General features: G+C 42.2%; 1 protein-coding gene across 2 annotated transcripts in view; it reads left to right on the forward strand.

The window, feature by feature from the left end:
• The first annotated feature begins 15,713 nt into the window (after nt 1-15,713).
• Nucleotides 15,714-20,562, forward strand: part of ZNF217 (zinc finger protein 217) — a 30,233-nt gene continuing 25,384 nt past the window's right edge. Inside the window, exon 1 of one of the 2 annotated variants that reach the window (XM_014609591.3) lies at nt 15,714-15,827. The gene's annotated coding sequence lies outside the window, so the exon portion shown is untranslated. Of the gene's footprint in view, nt 15,828-16,247; nt 16,324-20,562 lie in introns of those variants that run through there. The other variant, XM_059733139.1, reaches the window with a different exon arrangement.

Raw genomic sequence — 20,562 nt, forward strand, 5'->3', positions numbered from 1 at the left:
CCTCTTGCCCCCAAACTATTCATTCCTTCCTTCCTTATGAAGGGCTGATTCTACTGACATATTGCTCCAAACTCTATTCCTCTTGGCTAAGTACAGACAGTCAAGAAGCCTGAGGCTGAATTGATTCAGTCTCTGTAAGTTAGTCCAAACTGTAGAGATTAAATTGAAAAAGAAGTGAACAGACATATACTTGATTCAGGAAATGCAGACACATCCCTGAAGTGCCTCAAGCCAGAAGTCAGGGGTGCTAGAGAATGGCTCTCTGGCACATAGCCAGCATGGGCTGTGTATTCGCTTCCTATTCCTGCTACTCCCGAGGGCTCTGGGATTTGCAGTTCAGAATCACAGCAGCAAGACTCTGCAAAGTTGCTCATCACTTCCTCTTCCTGCTTCCAGGTGTCTCTGAGATTTGTAGCCCACAGTCGCACCCAGCAGTAAGTTTCAGTAAGTTTACCAGCAGGGTAGCTATGTAGTCAGGGGAAGGGGGGTTTAACCCCCCTCCCTGGTCTCAGACCCCAGCCAGGGTTTGCCTGGGGGGAGGCAGTCCCTGCCTCCTCCCCCTTCCCAACCTTTCTCTGCTAGAGTAGACAGCACAGACCAGCCCAGGCCTGGAAAGCATGCTGGGATGCTGAAGGACTGTGATTTAACTTGAACCAGGAAGGGGTTTGGGACAGACATTGCATAAACTGGTTTGAGCCAAAGCACTTCAGTCTGATACTACATCCAGCCATGTTTATCTCAAACTGGTTTCAGCCATTCTCAAACTGGTTTCTGTTCACTGAACATCTGTTCTGTTACGGGTTTAAACCAGTTTCTGATCACTTAAACCGGTTTATGTGTAATGTCTGACCCTAGCCTAGAAGATCATAAATGTGAAAGGAAAATGTAAGATCTATGTTCAATTCGTTGGTTCTGCCACGGAATTGCTCTAAGATCTTGAGCTATTCACTTCTCTCTCCAAACTGTAGTTTTTCTCATCTGTAAAATGGGCATGGCGATACTTAAATACTATTTGTAAAGCACTTTGAACCTTAGGTATAAGGGCTTCTAATTGTTGTCCTTACAACCATCCACCATTCTGAATTAAATTGTGTGCAACCTTAGCTAATTGGGACTGTGCCTCTGCAAATTGGCCACACCTACACAAGGCTGTATGAAGAGGCTCTGCAAAAGTCACATTACCAGTGACCTGTACTTACTAAGACTCAACGGATGCAAATCTAGAATAGTAATTCAGTATACCAGTCACTATTGTCCTACTATTCAAATTATGTTCAGCTACACAACCCTCCCCTTCAAATCTGTTTAGTCTCTTTAAATACAATCAAATAAAAAAGAAAAAGCTTAGTCAATTGAGATAAGTATTTTCAGTATTTTATTTAAGGAAACTATTTATAAAACAAAGAAATTGCTGCCTGGGATTAGTTTATCTTGAGAACAGCACATTAGCATGGCTTTTATGTGACTATTATTAGATTCAGTGAAAAAAGATAATATTTATTAAAATAATTCTTTCACTGTCAAGCCTGTGGCTTGAGCATTTTTTTCTTAGAGCTATACAGACAGTGCCACAAGCTGTAAACCTTTGCATTTTGGCTATATTGAAAGGAAGGCAAGTCTGCAGGACAGATGGGATTTGTGACTTTCCCTTCTAAGAATTATTTATCTCTTTTTTTTTTCTTTTTTTAATTTTCCAATTGTGTTTTCCTTTCTAAAGCAGAAACAAAGGAAGGCTGTAGTCCGGGAAGGAGAGGCAGTGCGTAAGGCTGACAGCTGGAGTACTGTAGATGGGGGCGGGGGGGAGCTCCTGATTCGCTAGCATTTTGTGGAGGCTCTGGGAATTTGAGAATACAGTAAAATGATTATTGAAAATCATGAAGCGCTCACATTTGTGTGTGTGTGTGTCTGTTCATGCACACACATAAAATGAATGTATACTTGCTATAACTTCTTATGAAAACATGATCCTCTTTACAAAGCTAGAGAAGCCTCTTATGGGTTTCCTTTCCTTTCCCCTTCATTGGCATAAAAGGCCCTGAAAGTAACAGAATCAGGGGCGGGTGAGGAAATGAAGTCTACAAAGAAGCAGCATCTGAACTACGAGTGCGGGCTGTGGATAGAGAAAGGCTACTGCAAAAACTGTACTCCCTGAGGGCAGCATGAAAGGAGAACGGGGGTCACTGCAAACTGACATGGCCAGGGGGTCTGAAAACTATATGATCTCATTACTTCAAAGACACTTCCACATATAGATCAACAGCAGGATGTAGAACCTTAGATCTTTTTTTGCAGTTGGTATACAGGTAAGAAAGGAAGGAGAAAAATGTCACATTTTCAGTTGTTCAACTGCACCTCACTGCGTGTGCATGAGGGTAATGGCGCATGCAAATATGCCCAATTCATCACTTCCCAGTGCTGTTATTTGGTTGGCAGGAGTAGTTGCATTCACAAAATAGGTGTCCAATTCCAAATGCACTTCTTATACTCAACTACATTCAGAACTTTTGGTTTTACTCACATGTGAAATGTAAAAAAATGTATTTGATGGGAAGCACCAAAATGGCTTTGCACTTTAAATATCTGAAGACAGAGTTTCTAACAATCGTATTTACTGCTAAGTCTCCAATAATTGCCACAGGTGTTATATAAATGTATATACATAATACATACATTTACAGTGTTATCAGCTTACAGGCTTTGCTAGTCTTCTACGCTGCAGCTTCAAAGACTTTAATTTACCATACAACGTGATAATGATATAATGTCTGACAAACAGTGCTGTGCTGAGCTGCTCCTACAGAAGAAGCAGGAAGTCTGAATCAGGAAGCATTTTTTTCTCTCTCATGGTGTATAGAGTTGCCAGAAACCATTGATATAGATTTATGTCATAACTGTATCTGTTAGTTAGGATTTTGTCAGCATCGAAGGTTAATATTAGCAGAATTAAGGGAAGGGTTGCCTTTCCAACAATACCTATTAGTACAGCTTTAGACACTAGACAAGCATTCTTGTTGGTTTTTTTCCTATAAACATGTATGTACAAACACTTAGAAATTATGAGATGTTTGCCTTTGGTTTGAAATAGTGACAAGCCATCATAATTTTGTCAATATAATTCTTATATTAAAACAACTATGATACTGTAGGGAGATTATTGTTTTCAGTAACCTCAGCTTCAAAAGTCCTACTTAAAAACCAATTCCTCTACCTAAGCTACTGATACGAACATCATAGATGAATAAAATGAAAGGGAATTTGCACTTTGACTTTAGCTTTTCCAATATTTGTTCTTTGTGTAGTTAAAGCACAGAAAATAACTTGCCTTCATTGTTGTTTGTAGTCAAAAGTATATAGTCAATAATTTAATGTTTGTGCTTGTTTGAAAAAAAGTATCCATGTTTCAATTGTAAGAAGTTTCAATATTTTGTAAAAACGAAGCTTTCTCTTCACACAAACTTATATAAACCATAATATTCAACTCGACTGCCCCTTTTAACAGAACAGGCTCATTCCACAAAGCAGACTAAAAGAAGCCAGGATCTGTTCTTGGGGTACTCAGATCCTCATGCAAGTAGATCAGAGGGAAGAATGTAAAGTATATGGTATTTTACTGTTAGCAAAGGACCCAATCCTGAACCTTTATTTACATGGGCAGAGGTCAAAATAGTTCTGGAATAAGCCATCTGTGGGAGAGCTCTGTGCTGGTTTTGTTCAGAGGTGTTCTCTGCAGAGGCGAATGCCCATTGTTTTCAGACTGAGACTTCTAACAGCGATAGAAGATTTTAAATTCACCCTGCCCCAACCTCCCCCCTGACACTCACACACTTTCCTAAGCAAGTTAATACTTTGCAGTAGATTCATTAGGCTGGCATGTATTCAAGTAGCTCCACTGGAGTTGGTAACACTATGGTGATTTGCACCGGACAACATAAAGCAGCCCCTGTGACCCAACAGAGCTTCCATCACCTTCCTGCTGATACTGCACAAGGGCTCAGCCCACCTTGAGGAGGACAGCCCCAGCCAGGAGCTTTCCCACCCTGACCTGTTTGTCAGTTGACTGGCATTAGTCTTGAGATTGCTAGCTTCCCAGACCAGGCACTTTTCAACAGGCTGCTTCTCATCCTTCTGTCAGACTGTTGCAGCACAGGAGCAAATGTGACATGCAGATAAAGAAAAGTAGACTTGCACATGCAAACATTTTGCAGCCACTGCCAGCCATATCTGCCGGTCAGTTTACCCCCATCAATTCCTGTTGGTCTCCCGTGTCCAGAACCAGCACTGTGATTACCGGCAGAAGCCAGCAATTCCTTGGTGCCAGTGGCAATGCCCATGGTTCATTTTCTGCCATTTTAGGTCCGGGACAGAAGTTACACACAAACCGGATGAAGTGATCAGAAACTGGTTTAAACCTGTAACAGAACATAAATTCAATGCACATCAACCCGTTTCAAAATGGCCAAAACTGGTTTAAGATGAACCTGGTTGGATATAGCATCAGATTTAACTGATTTGGGTCAAACTGGTTTTTGGAACTTCTGTCCCAGACCCCTTCCTGGTTTAAGGTAAACCAGAGTCCCACAGCATCCCAGCATGCTTTTCAGCCCTGGGCTGGGCTGCGCTGTCTGTTCCAGAGAGCAGGGCTGGCCCCATCCCTCTGCTCCCTAGGTGGAGCAAGGGCAGGGGCGTGGGAAGACTAAGGGGGCAGGGAGAGGGTTTATTCTCCCCTCCCTCCCCTCTCCCCCAGGGACCACTGTCGGGGTCTGCCTGGCCAGGGCAGAGCAGCCCTGGTCAGGGTAACCCTGCCCCCCCTCACCGCTTCAGGGGCAGGAGTGTGGCCAGAGCCAGCCAGAATGGCCCCGCCATCCTCCTGCTTCACCCACAGCTGAGGCTGGAGGGCTGATCCGGGCTGGCCCCATGGGCACTGCTGAGGGTGGGCATGGAGGCGCCGGGCCAGGCCAGGCCAGGCCACAGCTGGCTGTAGCTCAGACTGGGGCCACGGGAACTGTGTGGTCAAATTGCTCCCAGCTTCCCACGCTCCAGCTGGGCTGGGCTGTCATAGTCACAGCCAGCTGGGAAGGTCCCTGCTCCCACAGCCCAGGCTGGCCCCTCCACATCCGCTCTCAGAAGTGCCCACAGCCAGCCCTGATCAGCCCTGGCCAAGGCTGGTGAATAATGGAGCTGTCCCGACCCAGGCTGCAGGAATGGGGCTCTTCCCAGCCAGCTGCAGCTCTGTGATAGCCCAACCTGGCGCACACACGTGGCAGCTGGCTGGGCAGCGGTGTAGAGGTGACATCGCTGCAGCTGTGGGTGGGCATCTTGGCAGCCAGACCACCCACGTGATATGCATTAATCATGCCCACAGCTGCCCAGGCCAGTTCAGAGGCGCTGGTGGGCCCAGAGCCTAGCAGCTGCCTGCCACAGGGGCTCATGTGTCCACAGCAAATGCATCCCCTTCATTGCCATCCGGATTGCTTCTGGCTCCCTGCACTCAGGCCAGGCTGGGCTGTCAGGGAGCCACTGCAGCGGGAAGGGCTCTCCCCCTCTTCCTCCTCCCCCACCATGGGGCAGGGGGTCAACCAGGCCCCCACTTTCACTGCTCGGTGCCAGCTGGGGGGTCAGAGTCTGACCGTGCCCCATTTCCACCCCACATCCGAAAAGCCTGGCAAGGGCTGTTTCTCCCCACTCCCTCCAGATACCCCCAGGCTGGGGCCCTGGAAGCCCAGGGTGGGGGTTTAAACCTCCCCCTAATCATACTCTGGCCTGGCCAGTCCCCTCTTCAGCTCAGCTTCCCTTGGCCAATGCCAAAGGGAAGGGTGGGCTCCCTCTAGTACTGCCTGGCTTCTGGCCTGAGCCACTGCAGGCATGTGTCTGCATTTCCTGAATTGAATCAAAAGTGAATGTCTTTTCACTTGCAAATCGTTTCAATCTACTCAGGTTAGACTAACCTGCAAAGATTGAATCAATTCAGGCTCAGGCTTTTTAAATGTCTGCATTTGGCCTTACTGCAGCTGCCTGGTGCTACTGCTCCTTGTTCCTCTAGTTCTGCCATCCTATAGATGACAGACGCACAACAACACTGTAGTTCATGATGAGGAAAGACTGACTCAGGCTGTAGAACTATGGACTGTGAGTATGTTCAGATGCATACGAACATGGGAAAAAAGCCCCTTACCCATGATTTCCTCAGTAAGTCCTGGACCTTCTCAGTGTTGCTCATCTTCACCTCACATACACTGGCTTGCAAGATAATTGGATGCACAGCATGCTCAACTGGCACGGCAATTTAGAATAGGGTGGCAGAAGTGCGGTGGTATGTACACACTCTAGTGGATAAGCTGTTGCATCCTGACAACTGTAGGCAAAGGAACAGATAGAGTCTTTTACAAATTGCTGAGTGTTTCCTGCATTTGCTGAGGGTGTTCATCTCCCACAGAAAGTCATGGTTGCAGGGCACCCTTGTAAGTCAGGCTTTTTAGTTGAATTCATGGATTCTCTTTCAAGGCACATGCATGCCAGAATGTTAGTACTGCAGCTAAATCAAATCAAATAAATACAACAATAAGTACAGGACAAGGTTCAGGTTCCTAGTCAAGAACAAAAGAGAAAAATCCAAAGCCCTGTCAAGCAAAGTGATATACTAATATGACTGTCAAAGTGGGAAAGCAACTCAGTGTCCATGGTAAGAAGATTTCAGGCAACTAGCTCTCAGCCTGATTGTGAAACACTTGTTCTCATTAACTAATAGTAGAAATCAGCGAGATATGACCACATTCCATGCCTTTGTCAACTGTCATGCTAAAGCCTGATTTTAAATAGTCACTGGTCCCTTTAGGGCATAGGTTATAGCCGTGCTGGTCTAGGGACATAGGCAGGCAAGGTTATTTGGGTCAATCTGACGTTTTTTATTAGACCAACTAAAATAGTTGGAAAAAATTCTTCTTTGCAAGCTTTCGGGTATAAGCACCCTTCGTCAGGCTGAAGAAGCGTCTGCAGTTGGTCTGCCACTAGTCCCTTTATAACCTTTCAGACGCCCTTTTTTGTCAAATCTGCTCCATGACATTCAAAATGTTAAGAAGCTTGGGAGCTTTTTTTTCCACCCCCCCTGCATTTCTGATGTGAGACTGAAGTACTGACTGAGGTTCAGAAGCAGTTGCAGGAACAGTAGCAACACCAATAGCAGCTAGCTGAGATTGTGAGGAGAAACCAGATTGAAGTCATCCAAGAATTATAGCTTTTCTCCAGAACAGATGGGTAATAGCAATTAAAGAGCTGTAAGATCTGAACAGTTTATAAATGAATAAACACAATATAAGCATTCCAGTCCCCATGACCAAATTTCAAATTTAGGGAAGACATTATTTTATAAATATTGTGAAAGTTAAAAAAAAATGTAAATTTGACTCTTGTATACCATCATCTTTGCCCTGGAATTCTGTCGGTTCATTGCTGTAGTGGCAGTTCACTTGAGTAAGAAGGCAGCCCCTAAGGTAAATATTTTTCCAAAAGTAAGACTAAAAAACCCATTTAACTTATCCACATTATGCCTAAGGGATTGCATCTCACACAGTCTTGGGAGGTTTTACATAAGGAACCTTTGCCAAATGAACAAGTCCTTAACTCTGAATAAATGTGTGTACATGGTCTTAAGGCTCCCCAGTGCTGATATTTTAAAGAAGATATTTTTCATTTGTTTGAGTCTGTCTGCTTGTTCTCAGTCCAGTTTCTGAGGATCTGAGTTTACATTGCAAAAACGACACCACTACAATTAAGAGGAACTGGTAGCTGCAGCCTTGGGATGTAGTTGAATGTCTCATGGAAGTGATCTAATCTACAGCACCTTTTCATTCAGAGGTGGCTCTTTCAGGCTGGGCAGTTTGTGAAATTTCAAAGAAACGTTTTACAGGGGGGTAGGTTGTAGCCGTGTTTGTCTAAGGACACAGGCAGACACAGTTCTTTGGGTGAGTCCGATATCTTTTATTAGAGCAACTTAAATAGTTGGGGGGAAAAAGCTTATTAAGAATTTTTTTCCCCCCAACTATTTAAGTTGGTTTAATAAAAGATATCAGATTCATCCAAAAAGCCTTGTCTGCCAAAGAAACATTTTCACTTTTTCATTTTTTTTCCTGTTGATGTGACCTATGTTCTTTTTAGCTGTCCATGACATTTTGCTAAAAAAAGGCGCTTTTTTTTGTATTAGATCATGGAAACAAAGCAACATTTCTGCATTTTCAGTGTCAGTATAAAAAGTAACGGCCTTTTATATGGAAGTGGAAACTTTCCAAAATATAAAAGAGGGAAGGGGAGGGGGGAGGCAGGGAGAATGAAGTAATTTTGCATTAAAGTTGCTCTCAAGATTGCAAAATTCAGATTTAGCTCTAAATGCAACAAGCTCAAAGTCCAGAGTTGTTCAGACCTGGAACACTGGTATGGACTCAAGTCTCTTCTGAGTACAAATATTGCGCATATATTGGTGGGATGATGTGACAAATCTGTTTCCTTTGCTCTGTGAATAAATATAGAATGCAAATGTGCAGGCCCACCACACCGATATTAAATTAGGCCCCAATCTTATATGCACTTTAGGCATGCTTAGTAGTCCCACCACTAACCACGTAAGTGCAGCACTGGGGTTTTAATATTATGTTAGTTCTTTTCCATAGAACAAGAACAGGAAAGGAGGATTTTATCAAACGAGAATGAGAGGATTGGAAGCCCCTAACTAAGCAGATAAAAAGAGAGGATTAACAGTCTCTCCCCAGATCTGACTCTTGATTTCCAGAGTAAAGGCCATGTGATATCAGGAAGGAAAAGTTTGAAAGCTATAACAAAAGTTATCAGTGTTTGAGAAGCTGATTAGTGAGTGCATGCTGGGCAAAAGCTGTGGTTTTATGATCTTACATTAGAATATTTTCTCAGGCAAACTTTACATAACTTATATTTGGCGAGTTTATTTGGATTCATTCATTCTTTAATAGTTATCCCTATACTGCCAAGTATCTCATTTTTATTATATAAAAAACTGGAGTTCTGTCCTCAAAGGTTCCAGTTTAGAAATACAAGGCAGAAAAAAACAACCCATTAACATAATGGAAGGCAGTCACTGCAGAAAAAAAGGCACTAGGTAAGCTGTCAAAAAGTTTGAGTTTCCTAGAAAAAAAAAACCAACTATTTCCAGAAATGTGACAGCACATAAACGTTAAAAAAAATATGTCTATCAGAGCTACTGTTGGGATTTGGCATCATCCCACCTGTGCAGGGTGATAAGTAAACAAGGAAGTTAAAAGCCATTTAATATTTCAAATCAGCTAAATTTGTACTTAATTAGAAAAAGATCTTGTAAAACTTTACATAGTCAGTAATTGCATTGTCAGTATACTGTCCAATACTTGAAATCTGTGATTTTGCACGTGCAACATGTGGAAAGCACTGAAAGGAACAAACTGCTGCTAATTGTATGAGCTAAGAATACGATGATTTGTGTTAAAGTTTCTACCTAGAAAGTAACTGAATCTACACATGTTGGAAGAGGATAAAAACAGCTACAAATGGATTTCTGAAGGCTTTATTTAGCATTTCTGCCTAAAATACTATATAAAAAAAAGCTGCTGTTGATTATAGAGGAGACTTGTAACTGAATATATGTTGGAGAGATAGTTACTAATGCAACAGCAAAGCACATTCTTGGTGGGGGGAAGGGACATGGAGCCTTATGCATGGTTATTACTGATCATCCGTAAAGAGGTACAGCACAAAGTGGGTTCTTGGCTTAACCGATGTTGCAAGAACCTGATTGCTTGCAGCTTCTCATCAGTCTCATCTGCGTCTTCATTTAGTCAATTTAATCATGTGAGACTGTTAGTCAAATCTAGCCATGTCTACAAAACTCTCTCTGTAGCAGGCGTTTCCTGTAAACATACTACTGTGTACACTTTAACAGAGGCAAAAACGTAGGAGTCATCTGACACGATTGGCTTTTCTGTTACTCCTTGCTGAAACAATACTGAAAGAAGTAATTTGTAATGAGGGAGATTTCCAAAAAAACAAAAACAGCAAAAACAAAAACAAAAACAAAAAGAAAAGAAAAAAAAAGAAAGAAAAAAAGGAGCCCACAAAAGACTGCTAAAGCCTTTTTATCACAAGAGAGTCTATTTGTTTATATAATCCTAATCTCAATCTAAACCCCTCAGAAACAATGGGAGCAGAGAAGTATAATTATAGAAACAGAAAACTGATGTCACACTACCAAGGCCAGTTGTAGCTACTTTAAACAATAAAATATTTGGAGCCAGGGCTGGAAAATAATGAGGTTGCGTTTAAAATGATGAGATGGGGAGGAAAAAGAACATTTTTGGATATCTTTTTTGGGTTTTGCGTGTTCAGGTTACACGTGTTTTCAAATATCTCCTCCTTTGAGAGCTAAAAATGTCCGTGTGCATGCATGTGTGTTTGTACGCGTGTGTGTGTGTTTAATGACAGCTGAAATGCCAGGGTAATCACTCGATTCAAAGAACAAAGCTTGCAAAAAAATGCCAATTTTTGCAAGATGTGTGATGCAGTGGGGAGGGTCGACCATATTAAAAAAGAATTGCCCACCATCGCGCAGGAAGGATGCCTGTGGCAAAGCTGGGACTGAGCTCAGATCTTCTACATCCCATGCCATGCCTTAACCACAAGACAAGCTAGATTTAATAGCTACCAAAATAGGTATATAAAATAAGACCACCTTCATCCCAAAAAGTGAGACCTGGTGGGTCTTCTACTCCAAGGTAAAAACTGAATAGTATATGAGTCTTGGTGAGTTATTTTAGACAAACGTCTACCCAAAACCATCAAGACTTATGTTTAGGTAAAGGCTTCCTGCTGCTTGATAAGCTCTGATTTCAGTGTTTCTCTAACAGTCTCTCTTGTTGTCTCTTACAGAAGCCCAAGGTTTAAACAAAATGCTAACGCCATTACCAAAATCTGCTTAAAGCGTTGAAATGCATTTATTTTAAAGAATTAAAGGGGGTGTTTTAAGGGTGTGGACCACTGAGGGAAAGACCCCTCTAGTCCTTCAGGTTTTAGCATCATTGTTTTATCTTTCTATTGTTGGGAAGGGGATTATCACTCTTGCAGATTTGATGCAGGTTTTATAGTTTGGAATTACATTGACTATATGATCCCAAAGAACAAGAACTCACATAATGCTCTGAAGATTGCTCTGTCAGTCTTCTCAGTGTATTAGCATGGAAGTGTTCACTTCATACATAATACATACATTGCTGCAGCGATTCCAGATAGGCAGCACATATTGCCAACATAAGGCAAGGGGAGGGAAGAAAATATTTTTCACAAGTTGGCCCTTGCCTCATATCAAACATTTCCAGAGTCATGAGCATAGATCACATAGGTCATGTGGTTAATCTGGGAAAATAAACTGGATTTTTTTTTCTTCTTGGTCTTACTAGGTGAGACTGTATGAGGCACTAGAACAAACAAAACATTTTAAACATGCTCTGGGCCCCTGGGTTTTCCTGTGATGATCTTTCTGTTTTTTTCTTCTTTCTACCAGTCTGATAGCCTAATCTTTCTGACCTGTATCTCTTTCTATTTGTAATATTAATTCGAATGGTAGTTTCACCAGTCTTCAAAAAACAGGCCAAATTTTGCTTGAAATCCTATGCACCCATATCTGTGCTTCTGTATTTCTTATTTACACTGATTCAAGTAGCTCACATAGCTGAGAGCAGAATTTGACTGCACATTTCAAGTCTGATAATCTCCTGCAGACAGAGCAAAATTTAAACCCAGCATCCAAACTGCTATTGACCTCAGTAGGGGTGATGCCAGCTTTACTTGAGAAATGAATAAGGTCTACAATGTTTAAAATTTTAGATCCCAATCCTGCAAACCCCATACTCAACTGGTGAACTCTGCTCCTGTGAATAGTAGCATTCATCTACACAGACTACTCATGTTAGCAAAGTTATGCCTGTGTTTGCTGGATTGCAGCTCATGTCTGAAATCATCCTGGAAGCATAAACACTGCACTGCAGTATCCTAAACAATGTTTTCCATAGCAGTCCTGTATCTCACGGTGGACAAAAGACAGCTTCGGTGGCCTCTGTAAAATCACATTTAGTCATGAAGACGATATACTGGCCCCACTGAAATCAGTGTAAAATTTCACTTTGATTTTAGTAGGGTCAGCATTTCACCCCCAAGGAAGGAAGGAAGGAGAAAAGCTCTTGATCTTGTTCACACATCCCTACTGCAAAAAGTGTTGCCAGCTTTTACAGTTTTGATGCGAATCTTGTGAAACTGCTTTTCTTAAAAGATTTGGTTTCAGGAGTCATGGGAAACTCGCAAGTTAAAATAATTACATGTTTAAAAGTTGTGGAGACATGTTGAAAGCTTGAACCCCCATATGCTCTAAAATCAGAAGCAAATCAAAATAATGTTATTTTTATGTTATCCATTGTGATTCTTCTGGTGGTGTTCAAGCCATTCTTGTGGTTTTGAATGCTTGGAATTGTCAGCTCTGGTATGTTGCAAACACACTTGTTGCTATGATACATTACCTATTGCTTTTCCATACTGGTGCTATTTTCGGTCTTGATTTTGCAAACCTTTCTGCACATGCTTAACTTTAGGTTTAGTCCTGTTGAAGTACATTGGTCTACCTGTGTACTTAAATCTGGGTAAGCACTTGTGAGATCAAGACTGTGGGCCACAACACCAATTAGTGTACAGCAATTTAGAATACAGTACTGACAGTTCCTTCAGCATAGTATAAAATCCTGCACATAGTGACAAACACTTACTTCAAATACTGATTTTGCCACAAGCTCTGTCTCAGTGGATTATTGGACTCAGTCCAGAACTTCCAATGGGGTACCATGCGGTACTGAGGCCTAAAGTTGCAAAAAACGCCACATTCAACAAGAAGTTAAATAAAAAATTCGGAGGCCTGATATCACAGTTGTATCCAGCTTCCATAATTTCCTGGCAGCTGTGTGATAAAATTTGGCCAGGACACAAGACTATAACCAAACTTTTAACGTTATCCCGTGTTACCAAGTTATTGCCTTGTCTACACTAGATATCGTTTCAAACTAGAACAAAATGAAAGATCTTGGTTTGCCCTTTGCTCCAGGCTGGTTTGTAGGGAAAAAAAATCTAGGCATGGGAGAAAGTACATTAAAGCTGTATATTAAAAAGCTTTCTATTGATTCACCATAAGCCTCCTGTCAACTTACATTTCCAATTGAATATTATAGCCTGTTTTTTTCTAGGAAAGTAAGTCATGTTTGCAAATCTGTAAGTTTGCACACTGGCTTGATTTCATCCACGTTGGGGATTTGCTCTGCCTGATCTGAATGCATTTTGACTTGATTTAGTTTGAACTGATGCAGACAGGAACACTTAGCATGGCTGCATCCAAATCACATTAAAGCCAACAAGTACATTGGTCCTTTAAACCAAAAATCACAAGTGGGAACTCACTCTTCCCTCAGCCCTCTTCACTTCATTAAAGGTGCTAACTTCAGTATCTAATTTAGATTTTTAAAGGCTTTGCTAACAGCATTACTCATTCCATGCAACTCTATCACCAGGAAAAAAAACAACTCAGTAGGAACCGAAACCCTTACAAGTATTATTTTAACTCTCCTCCCAATTGCTTGCTCCGTTTGCCAAGTTCATTCCACTTTAGCCATCCATGCTACTAAGTTTTTACAGTAACCACACAATGGTTTGAGCAACTGAGCAAGAATAGCCATCACACTGTGCTGCTGAAGTGTGGATCAGGCCAGGTATTTTGGGGCAACTGTTGCAATGTCCTTCCAAAAATCCTCTTTCATGAGGTTTTTTTTCCATGGAAGCCTATGACTGGCAGCAAATCGTCCCCCTGGGGGTGGAAGCGGTGTTTGTGTGCGTGCAAGCACATGTGCATGTACATATATACGTGTGTGTATATACATGTGTATACATATGTGTGCATATGTGAATTGTATGCGCAATGGCTGAATCCCCAAGGACATACTTTACAGTGAGCTGGCCACTGGCAAACGTCAACTTGGATGGCCCAAACCTTGTTTTGTGTGTACGTGTGTGCATATGTGTGTGTGTATATATATGTATATGCATGTGTACACATGTGTGTGTACATGTGTGTGCACATATGCATGTGCTTATATGTGTACATGTGCGTATATGTGTGCATATATACATGTGTGAATATATACGTGTGTGTGCTTATGTACATGTGTCTGTGTACAGAATGTGTGCATATACTGGTTTCCCTCGCTTTATGTAGGTTCTTAAACAGTGAATTCACTCTTATGCGATGACCCTTTTTATACTAAAAATTAGTTATATGCAAGGTAATTTCACTCTCATGCGACCTGTGTGGTGGAAGCCCGCAGTCAGCTGCTTTGCGCGGTGCATTGTGGGAGGGACGCGCACCAAAGTATGGTCTCCTGTGTGGATCTGTGCTCCTCGCTCGTTGTCTGCAACACGTGTTTCTGCAGTTGCCATCTCCAGTATGGTAACATTTACCACCGCCCTGTGCACTGTCTCCTGTGTGCACTGTCCCGCTTGTGTGCACTGTCTGCTGTTGGTGAGTAGCAAAATTGTCTTGTAAAATAATAGAAATGGGTCTGGGAGTTAGTACAGTCGAGGTCTTGGAGCATCTCTCTATTTGTTACATTGTAAAGTGGGTTCCTTTTATGTGAATTCGAGTTATGTGCCATTTTCCAGGAACTCATGTACAGCATGAAGTGAGGGAAACCTGTATAAGCAATCAGGACTCCTGGTGGAGATGGTATCTTTTATTAGACCAACAAGATTCTTGCAAAAAAAAAAAATGTCTTTAATAAAAGATATTACCTTGACCACAAGTCCTGATTGCTTTTTCCTCTAAACCAATATGGCTACACCCTGGATACCAGGCCTATACACATACATATGCATATACACATGTGCATATAGATGCATGTTTGTGTGCATACATGTGTGTCTGTATATACACATGCATACAGACACACATATTTGTGTGTATAAGTGCGTGTGTATATCCATGTGCATATAGACATGTGTGTTGTGTGCATAGAGCATGTGTATATACATGTGCATGAAGACACATGCTGTGTGCATATGTGCGTGCGTATACATGTACATATAGACACGTGTTGTGTGCATATGTGTACGTATATACACGTGCACATAGACACGTGTGTTGTGTGTATGTATGTGCGAATATACACGTGCATATAGACACAAATGCTTTGTGCATACATGCGTGCGTCTATACATGTGCATATAGACACGTGTGGTGTGCATACGTACATGCGTATATACATGTGCATACAGACATGCATGTTTTGTGCGCATAGGTGCGTGCATATAGACCTGTGTGCATATATCCATGTGCATACAGACACGCATGCTTGTGCTGACATGTGCTTTTTTCCCTCACGTGGAAGCATCTTGATCCGTCCCAAACCCCGCTGGGGGGCCAACTGCTCCGCATAGCCCGAGGGGTGACGGGGAGGGAGGGGTGCTCAGCACTCTTCGCCATGCCACGCCCCCTTATTTGCCTGCGCCCCGCCCCCGCCCCGCCGGTGCCGGCGGCCCAGGCGGGGAGGGGGCGGAGCCGGCGGGAGCCGGTGGGCGGGGCGGGGCGGGGCCTGTGGGCGGGGCCGCGCGCTGGGGGAGCCGGAGCAACAGCTGCGGAGGAGCAGTTTGCAAACAGAGCCCCCAGCGCGGCCGGCCCGGGCTCTGCGGCGGCGACGGCGGCGCCCCTCCTCAGGATGCCGGCCGGGGAGGCGGCCCAGGTCCAGGCCCAGGTGAGGGCGGCGGGGGGGTGGTGCGCAGCCCCTGGCCCTGAGGGGAAGGGGTCCCTGCTGCCCCCCGGGGGGCGGGCAGGTGCGCGGGGTGGGGCCAGGTGCGCGCCCTCCTGCCCCGGCCCCTCATGGCCCTGCCCTGCCCAAGGGGGGGGAGGGGTCATCTTCCCCAAATCCCCTGAGAGGGGACAGAGGGGGGAGGAGAAACATCCCCCCCCCCCCCAAAAAAAAAAACTTCTCTGATTTCTTCCTCTGCTTCCCCCCCTCCAGCTCCCCCCTCCTCTGCCTGGGTATTTGCTTTAAATATTCAAAATGTCGCCCCGGGGTGGGTTTTGGTATGTTTTGGGAGGGGGGAGCGTTTCTTTGTGAGTCAGGGATGTTCCTGGAAGAAGGATTGGCCCCGCGAGGGGAAGAGAGGGGTGGCGGGTGGTTTCTTAATGCGAAGTTTATTGATCCGTTTTGTCAGGTTCCTTTTTGTTTCATTTGCCTGCCTGCTCTGGTGAGTCCCGGCTCCTCCTCATCATTTCTTTGGCAGACGGGGTTTTTTTTGGTTTTTGGGTGGTGTTTTTTTTCGGTTGTTTTCTTTTGGTTTTTTTTTTTTTTTTTTGCCCCCCTCCCTTCCCTAAGGGGAAATGAGAAGTTTTTAGCAACACCTCAAGAAACTTCAAGTGATTTCTTCTCCCCCCCCCCCCCCCAAAAAAAAAAAAAAAAGCTCCTCGCAAAGGTGGACAATACAGTCCTGGAGTGTCCGGAGACTCGAATTCACTCCCCTGCCATTTGGGGAGGTGTGAGGTGCTCCTTTTTGGGTGGGTTTGTTGTTGTTGTGGTGTGTGTGTGTATGTGTCTCACAGACAGAAAATCCAAAGGCAAGAGCAGCCTTTCCGCGTGCCCTCTAATGAGCCATCCCAGGAAAAAATGTGTGCGCGCTCGCTCGACTCCTTAGGAGTGATTGAAGTGTAATAGTTTTGGAGTAATGGTGAACAAAATCCTTGCGTTGGGTTATTGATCTCCTGATGAAAGGCGTTTGAATTTGAAAAGGGGTTAGGTTAAGGTTTTGTGTGTTTTGAAGGGTGGTTTGTTTTTTTTGGGCTTTTTTTTTTTTTTTTTTTTTTTAAGGCAGCAGCAACTATTTTTTTTTTTTCCTTTTCTAAAATGACCTTGAGAACTTAAAAACTCCACTAGTTTCTACTTAGTGGGTTTGAGGGGGAGGCAGTGGCAGAGGGGGTCTAGTACAAAGCGAAAATAGAAATAGGAACTAGAGTAGATGCAGTGAAATGTTTTCTTAAAGAAGTCTGTGAAAAGGGAAGTTTCTGTAAGTGTGTGTGAAAGAAAAGAGGGGGAAATAACGTAGTTTAAAATGAAATGAGAGAGAACACATCATTCTTCATGTTTTATTAGGCCTTGAAATGCAGGAGTGATAGGATCTGGAAGACACAGAAATAAAATGCCTAACTGCAAGTTGAATAGCAGGCATTGACTTGCTGACCAGCTTACATGCTGGTGGATGGGGGGGGGCGGAGGGTTTGTGTCTGCAAAGGTATCAGAGCACAGTGCTATGACAATGGCTTGCAAATGCTTTAACGCCATGTTTTATTGCCCTTATGAGCTCTTATTTAACTGTCGGTTTGGGAATTCAAGTAATACTTTGGTTTGTGGCATCTGCACTTACATTTTAAACATTTTTGGGGAGCATATGAAAAGACTACATTCTTCAGCAAAAGGGTGGGTGAAGAATGGGTGGAGGGTTTTCCCCCCCTTCTCCATGCCCCCCACAACTAGTTTTGTGATTGAGTCAGTATTTAAAATCATTGGTAGAAATGTTAGTGTGAGATGAGTGATCAGTTGATTAATTTTAAGCAGCTCTCATTTTCTAGACCATGGTAAATTTAGAAATAATCTTTGGAATTCACTGTATGATCTGGCCTGTTCTTGAAGCCAGTGTAAACCCAGGCTTTAGTTTTTTAATTGTTCTAAGTATGAATGGTAAGTGACTTCAGAGCCAGGGTTATTACAGTAATTATTGATTGAGTTGACCTACACTCAGGCAAAACTCTCTTCTGCATGCACCAGAGTTGCTGATTTCAGGTTTTATAGATTTTTTTTTCATTTTAATTTGGTAGGTCTTTGAGAATCATTAAAGTGAGTATATAGCTATTTAAGAACAGTAGATCTGATTTTAGTTAAGGTTGATTCAATTATGTCTTCATCGCTTTGGAGTTGGTTGAATGACTTGACATGAGATTAAGCACAACAAAAGAAAAGGCAGGGTAACAACAGCTGCCTTCCAGTACTGGAGCATTGGTGCTCTTAGCAGGAAGGCATTTTACCTTTTAGTATTGTGTGGTGTCAAGTTTAAATGTTAATATTTATATTCATGCTTTCACAACTTTAAACATTCTGATAATACATCTGATACTTAAATCTGAGCTATTCGGGGGGCGGGGGGGTGGGCAGGCGTGTTTTTTAAGAAAAACATCTGAGGATTTGATGTCAAGCACTGTCTTGATTTCACTAACTTTTCAGACAAAAAGTAGCAAACAGTCACCACTAGTTTGTACTTGCTTGGTTACTGTGAGGTAAGAAGTTTAAGGTGTGTCCTTAATGGCAGCTGACGATTCTTGCTGAGAAGCCCTGTTTATTTTAGGTAGCTGTTTTATACAGAATTTCCAGTGAGCCCAAGTTACTCCATTGACTGTCTTTCTGCAAACTGACTGTTAGGCTTAGAAAAATAATTTGACCATGTTGCAATCAGCATTTCTTTTTAAAGAAGTCATTAAGTCTCACTAAGCTTTTTAGCTTCCTTTGTTAAACACTTTCTGGAGTAGTCCATATCACATATGAATATTTAAAATCCATGTAGATTGTGCTGGGGTCTGTGAAGAAGCATCTCGACCTACATTCTTATTGAACAAAATGGAAAGACATTCTTTTCTTTAAATAGGTGAACGTAAAATTGTTTTCTGCTTATGCTAAGTGATCTATATTTGTATCTTGTAAACAAGGCTAATATTATAGCAGGCTTTGTAGAGTGGCTTCTAGGTTTTAAAAGTTTTGGCAGGAGGACTTTTGGCTTCTAAATGGATGGCTCTGAGAAGAGGGGGGTCTGCTTTGTTTTGGTAGGAGAGAGGAGGGCAAGGATGGCGGGGAGAGTGAAGGGGAAGCTAATAAACTTCAGCACCTTTATCACACTGTCTGACAAAAGGATACTTCATCTAGGCTTCTTTATTCATTATACCCCATAATTGCCTTCTGAGCACTTCTTCATAATGTTTAACTAAAGAGATCTTATTCCATGCTGCTATTCTTGAATGTAGAGTTGCAGTGGTAAACTAGTCTCTTCTTTTTGTACAAACAAAGAAGAGTGCTAAGTTATCACTACTTTCCAGAGAAAGCAGTTTAAAAGGGAACTGTAGGTTTCTCTTAACTTTCAAAATGGTGATTACTGTAAACTTTGAGTTACAAGGATTTGAGGCTTTGTAATTAAGAAGCTTTGAGGAAATGTTAAGTAAGATTTAAACTTGTTGTTCAACCTTTTCTGTTCAGTTTCTTGAGGTAGACACCATTGTTGTAGTAAAAGACTCCCATGCTAGCTCTGGAATGCTTCATATATTTTTTAAAAAATACTGAAACTATCACAAGCATATGGGAAGAATAGTTTGTCTTCATACCCTTCCCCTAAGGGTAAATGGACTAAGCTTTTCTTTCTTTACAAGAATTTGAAAGAGGAGTTTGACCTTTGAACTCACTCACACTTACTGCTTTCAGGATGATTAAATAAATGAGGATATTTGCCATTTACATTTATTTCTCTCATTTTAATTTTTTAAAACGCCTAACCATTCATTTATTTGTCTTTAAATAGAATCAGTGTACATTAAGGGCTGCCATCGGCTAGTTTAGCAATCTGGCTTTATTTTTATTTTTTTTTTTTAAGAACATTATGAGATGTTCTCTGCCACATCACAGTTGTTACTCCATGTTGTCACAAATATGGTATTTACTTGTGATGAACTCAAGTATTTTTAATGATTCTTGAGCTCCCCTTCTCCTCCTCTGCCCCCCCCCCCTTTATATTTTTTAAGGTGACTTAAAAAAAAACTCCCAGAAAGTGAGAGTATTGTTTGGTGTTTCTTTCCATTGTGGTAACATGACTTAGGTTCTAGGATACTATACAAAGTCTTCAAAATGGTTCATGGCTTTGCAGCTTTGCAAGCCAAAATGTAAGCTAGGAAGAGGATATGATTAATCTTTGTACAATTCTTAAATATTGAGTAATTATCAAGTGCAACACTTTCAGGTTAACTTTAATTCATTATCTCATTTCTTGGAAGTGTCATAAAAGGAAGTAACTCTTGAGGGATTTGAAGTCAAGCTTTGCTTTACAAAATAAACAGCTTCAATTTCAGTTCTGAAGCAGAACTTGAAATACTGAAGCTTGTTCTTTGCTGCTGATCAAAATATTATCAAATGGTGGGTATGTTAGATAATTTTCTACATTAAAACTTTTATAGTGGTCATATGACCAGATTTGAGACATAGCCAGTAACTTGTTTATGGTTAAACCTGTTATCATACCTCCAGATTCTTTTATTTGTATTTCTTGACCAGCCCAGTAAATTACTGGCATAATGAAGTATCATTTCACTTTATGTGCATGTAGAAAAGGGAAGCACTGAATAGATAAATGAGAATCATAGAAAAATAGGGCTGGAACAGATCTCAGGATGTCACCTAGTCC

Source organism: Alligator mississippiensis, chromosome 9 (genome assembly GCF_030867095.1).
Source record: "Alligator mississippiensis isolate rAllMis1 chromosome 9, rAllMis1, whole genome shotgun sequence".
Classification (NCBI taxonomy): domain Eukaryota; kingdom Metazoa; phylum Chordata; order Crocodylia; family Alligatoridae; genus Alligator; species Alligator mississippiensis.